This window comes from Neofelis nebulosa, chromosome 18, assembly GCF_028018385.1.
Source record: "Neofelis nebulosa isolate mNeoNeb1 chromosome 18, mNeoNeb1.pri, whole genome shotgun sequence".
NCBI classification, from domain to species: domain Eukaryota; kingdom Metazoa; phylum Chordata; class Mammalia; order Carnivora; family Felidae; genus Neofelis; species Neofelis nebulosa.
The window spans coordinates 27,705,700-27,711,132 of NC_080799.1; positions in this window are offsets into that span (position 1 = coordinate 27,705,700).

The following is a 5,433-nucleotide window of genomic DNA, read 5'->3' on the forward strand; positions in this document are numbered from 1 at the left end:
TGGATCACTTGCTTATTTTAAGCTGAAACCATTTTAATGTTCTAACCAACGGTTCCATTTTTTTCTTCCAACAGATATCTCGGAGATTTGATAATGATTTTTTAAATTTCTATTCCCTAGGGGCGCCTGGGTGGCTTGGTCGGTTAAGCGTCCGACTTCGGCTCAGGTCATGATCTCGCGGTCTGTGAGTTCAAGCCCCGCGTCGGGCTCTGTGCTGACAGCTCAGAGCCTGGAGCCTGCTTCCGATTCTGTGTCTCCCTCTCTCTCTGACCCTCCCCCGATCATGCTCTGTCTCTCTCTGTCTCAAAAATAAATAAACGTTAAAAAAAATTAAAAAAAAAAATTTTCTATTCCCTATTCTTTGGGATTCTTATGTTAATGTCTTCATTAGAATTACTATATGATTGAAAAATATTTTCAAATGTATATACTTTATATAATCACAAGTTTAGAAATGTCAGACCTGGTTCTGAATTAATAGCATTTGACTCAAAACATTTGATTATTCAATCCTAGGAAAGACTTATAATATTTAAATACTAAAGTGAGCCCTGAATCTGAATTTTGCTTTTGGATTATTTAAAAAGGGGTAAAATCCTCTTTTGAGACAGCACAAAGAGTTTGTGAAGTAAGTCATCTTGTTGTCCTGACCTCCCAACTCCTCTCCCCAGGATCATCTAGTTACCAGTTTCTTGTATATTCTTCCAAAATATTCTGTGCATATGTTATTATGTATGTTTAAATCACTCCCTATTTCTAAGCAAAAGAGTATACTATAAACCTTCACTGTAGCTTCCATTTTCACTGAACCATGTATCTTTGAAACATTTATCTGACCATTTACATTCTTTATGATAGTACTGTAGTATTACATCTATGGACATAGATAGACTCCATATGTATGTTTAACCAATGTGGACAGCGAGGAAACAAGAAGGCTGCTGGTGTCAGTGTTACAATCCAGTTTTGTTTAAGCTCCTCGGGAAATCCCACGACAAACTGGCCTCTGGCTGGTGCACTGATGTGTATATATGCACATATACACACATCATATCACATATATATCCTATCTATGTATATATGAGAATTCATTTAAGTAATCCCTGTATCTTTGGACGTTTTTGAATCTAGAAGGTAAATCATTAGGAGTGAGGTAAAAGAGGACATTTTGCTCTTACCATCTTGCAGAAGTTTACTGAACCTTGCTCCCCAATATAGGAGGATGCCTAGTTGCTCACACTTGTGCCAGTAAACTTTTTGACCTTTGCCAAACTAATGGAAGAAAAGTGAGGTTTCCTTGTAGTTTAAATTTCACTTATTAAGGTTGAATATTTTGTGATCTGTTAAGCCATTTATGTTGTCTTTTGCCTGTGTTTCTTATTTAAGAGCTCTACCATTTAGAAAATTCACTTTGCAATTAGAAATCACAAATCTTTTGTTTGTCTTAATTTTACCTTGTTATTGGCATTTTGTCAAGCAAAATATTTATGTGGTTATGTTAATCTTGTAATACTTTTCCTTTTTGTGTTTGACAGGTGTTTGATCCATCTGAACTTCATTTATTTTTCTTTTTTTAAATTGTAAAAAATACACATATAATAGTTATCTTAACCATTTTGAAGTGTATAGTTAAGTGGTATTAAATACGTTCACATTCTTATGCAACTGTCACTACAATTCATCCCCATAACTCTTTTGATTTTTAAACATGAAACTAGGCCAATTTAATAATAACTCCCCATTCTCTCCTTGGTTCCTGACAACTGCCATTATACTTTTCTGCCTTTGTAATTTAAGTATCTCATGTAAGTGGAATCCTACAGAATTTGTCTTTTTGTGATTGGCTTACTTCACTTAGTATGATGACCTAAAGTTTCATCCATGTTGTAGCGTATTAAATTTCCTTTTTAAGGCTGAATACTGTTCTGTATGTATATGCCACATTTTTTTATCTGTATGTATATGCCACATCAGTGGACGCTTTCGGTTGCTCCCATGTTTTAGCTATTGTGATTAATGCTGCTATGAACATGTGTGTGCAGATATCTCTTTGAGATCCTGCTTTCAATTCTTTTGGGTCTGTAACTGGAAGTGGAATTGCTGTTTTTTAATGTTTTGAGGAGCCTTCATACTGTTTTCCACGGTGGCTGCACCAGATTTTCCCACCACAGTGCACCAGGATTCCAGGTTCTCCATGTCCTCGCCAAAATGTGCTTTCTGGTTTTGTGATAGTAGCCATCCTGATGGGTGTGAGGTGGTACCTTGTACTTTTGATTTGCACTTCTCTAAGGATTAGCGATACAACTTTTGATGCACTTGGCCATTTGGAGATTTTCTTTGGATAAATGTTCAAATCCTTGGCCCACTTTTTTTTTTTTTAATTTTTTTTAATGTTTATTTATTTTTGAGACAGAGAGAGACAGAGCATGAATGGGGGAGGGTCAGAGAGAGGGAGACACAGAATCTGAAACAGGCTCCAGCCTCTGAGCTGTCAGCACAGAGCCCGACGCGGGGCTCGAACTCACGGACCGCGAGATCGTGACCTGAGCCGAAGTCGGCCGCTCAACCGACTGAGCCACCCAGGCGCCCTTCCTTGGCCCACTTTTGAAGATATTTTTTCTCTTGAGTTTATATATATATATATATATATATATATATATATATATATATACAGATCATATGATTTGGAAATATTTTCTCCCATTCTTGGGTTGCCTTTTTACTCTGTTGATAGTGTCTTTTTTTTTTTTTTAAGTTTATTACTATTTTTTTAGTAATCTCTACAACCAACGTGGGGTTTGAACTCACGACCTTGAGATCAAGAGTCACATGCTGTTCCCACTAAGCTAGCTAGGTGTCCATTGTCTTTTGATGCATAACATTTAAAAATTTTCATGAAGTTCAGTTTGTTTTTCCCTTTTTTTACCTATACCTCCAGTGTCATACCAAGAGATCACTACCGAACCTAATGTTAAGAAGCTTTTGCAATATGGTGTTATTGAAGGGTCCAGCATCATTCTTTAGCACGTGGATATCTAGTTTTCCAGCACCATTTGCTAAGTAGATTGTCCTTTCCCCATTGAACAGTCTTGGAACCTTGTCAAAAATCATTTGACTATATATGTGAGGGTTTGTTTCTGGGCTCTCTGTATTCCGTTGGTCTATGTGTCTCTCTATGCTAGTACCACTGTTGATTACTATAGCTTTGTAGTAAGTGTTGAAGTCAGGAAGTATGAGTCCTCCAGTTTTTTCTTTCTTTCTTTCTCTTTTTTTTTTTTTTGAGATTGTTTTGGCTATTCAGTATCCCTTGAGATTCCATATGAATTTTAGGATAGTTTTTTTTTTGTTGTTGTTGTTGTTGTTTTCTTTTTATGTTTATTTTGGAGTGCAAGTGAGGGAGGTGTAGAGAAAAAGGGGTTTGGGAGATCTGAAGCAGACTAGTTGTTGACAGCAGGAAGCCCAATGCTGTTTAATCTTTTTAAATTTATTCTTATTTTAAGTTTATCCATTTTAAAAAAGAGGGAGAGTAAGAATCCCAAGAATGTTCTGCACTGACAGACAGCACAGAGCCCAACGCAGAGCTCAAACCCATGCACTGTGAGACCATTACCTGAGCTGAAACCAAGAATCAGACACTTAACCAATTGAGCCACCCCGGTGCCCCACCTTGATGCCATTTTAAATGGAATTGGTTTTTAATTTCCTTTCTGGATTGTTCATTGTTAGTGTATAGGAATGCAACTAATTTTTGTGTGTTGACTTTGTATCTGGCTACTTTGCTGAATTCATTTATTCAGACAGTGTTTTTGTGGAATCTTTAGAGTTTTTTACATATAAGATCATATCATCTGCAAAAAGCTAATTTTACTTCTTCCTTTCCAATCCTAGTGACTTCTCTGTTTTTCTTGCCTAATTGCTTTGGCTAGAACTTTCAGTACTGTTAAATTAGAAGTGGTTAAAGCAGGCATACTTGCCTAGTTCCTGATCTTTGAGTAAATGCTTTCAGTTTTTCAATATTGAGTATGAGGTTCACTGTGGCTTTTTCTTTTTATTTTTTACTGTTTATTTTTAAAAATTTTAAATGTTTATTATTTTGAGAGACAGCGAACAGGGCAGGGGCAGACAGGACAGAACAGGAGCGGGACACACAGAATCCGAAGCAGGCTCCAGACTCTGAGCTGTCAGTACAGAGCCTGATGCAGAGCTTGAATCCATGAACCGTGAGATCGTGACCTGAGCTGAAGTCGGATACTTAACCCACTGAGCCACCCAACTACCCATTGTGGTTTTTTCATATATGGCTTTTATTATATTATAGTTATCTTCCTAGTTTGTTGAGTGTTTGGTTTTTTTATTTTTAATCCTGAAAAGGTGTATTTTGCCATATACTTTCTCTGAATCATTTGAGATGATCGTGAGTTTTTTCTTCCATCATTCTGTTAATGTAGCATATTGTGTTGATCAATTTTTATATGTTGATCTTTCCTTGCATTCCAAGAATAAACCCCAGTTGATCAGGATGTATAATCGTTTTAATGTGCTCTTGAATTCTGTTTGCTGGTATTTTGTTCACCAGTGAAGCCATCAGGCTGTTCTGTGTTGGGAGAGTTTTTTTTCATTACTGATTCAATGCATTACTATTTATAGGTCTATTCAGATTTTCTTTGTGATTGAGTCTTGGTAGGTTTTGTGTTTCTAGGAATTTGTCCTTTTCATCGAGGTTATCTACTTTGTTGGCATACAATTGTTCATAGTTCTCTCTCTCTCAGCAATGTCTATAGTGGTTTTAAGTTATTTTAAAAATTTTATTTAAAAAAAAAATTTTGAGTAATCTCTACACCCAATGTGGGTCTTGAACCCACATCCCCAAGATCAAAAGTTGCATACTCCATCAAGCCAACCAGGTCCCCCAATATAGTGGTGTAAACATATTGATTGGACAATTCTATATATTATTCAATGCCTGTAACCATACAATTCTCTTAAAGTCCTTTTTATTTTTTTGAGAGAGGGTGCAAGTGAGTGAGGGGCAGAGAGAGAGAGAGAATCCCACAAGGGGCAGAGAGAGGGAGGGAGAGAAGAGACAGAAGCGGGGTTTAGCCGAAGCAGAGCTTGTGCTCACCTGATGTGAGGGTCAGGATCACCCAGTGTGAGACTCAAACTCACGAACCATGAAATCATGACCTTAGCCGAAGTCAGATGCTTAAGGACTGAGTCACCCAGGCGCCCTAGTCCTTTTTATTTCTGTAGAATCTCCACTTTCATTTCTGATTTTAATAATTTGAGTCTTCTCCCTCTTTTTTAGTCTATCTAGCTAAAGGTTTTTCAGTTTTTTGATCTTCTCAAAGAACAACTTTTGGTTTCGTTGACTTTTCTCTATTGTTTTTATATTCTCTATTTCATTGATCTCTCAATCTTTATTATTCCATTCCA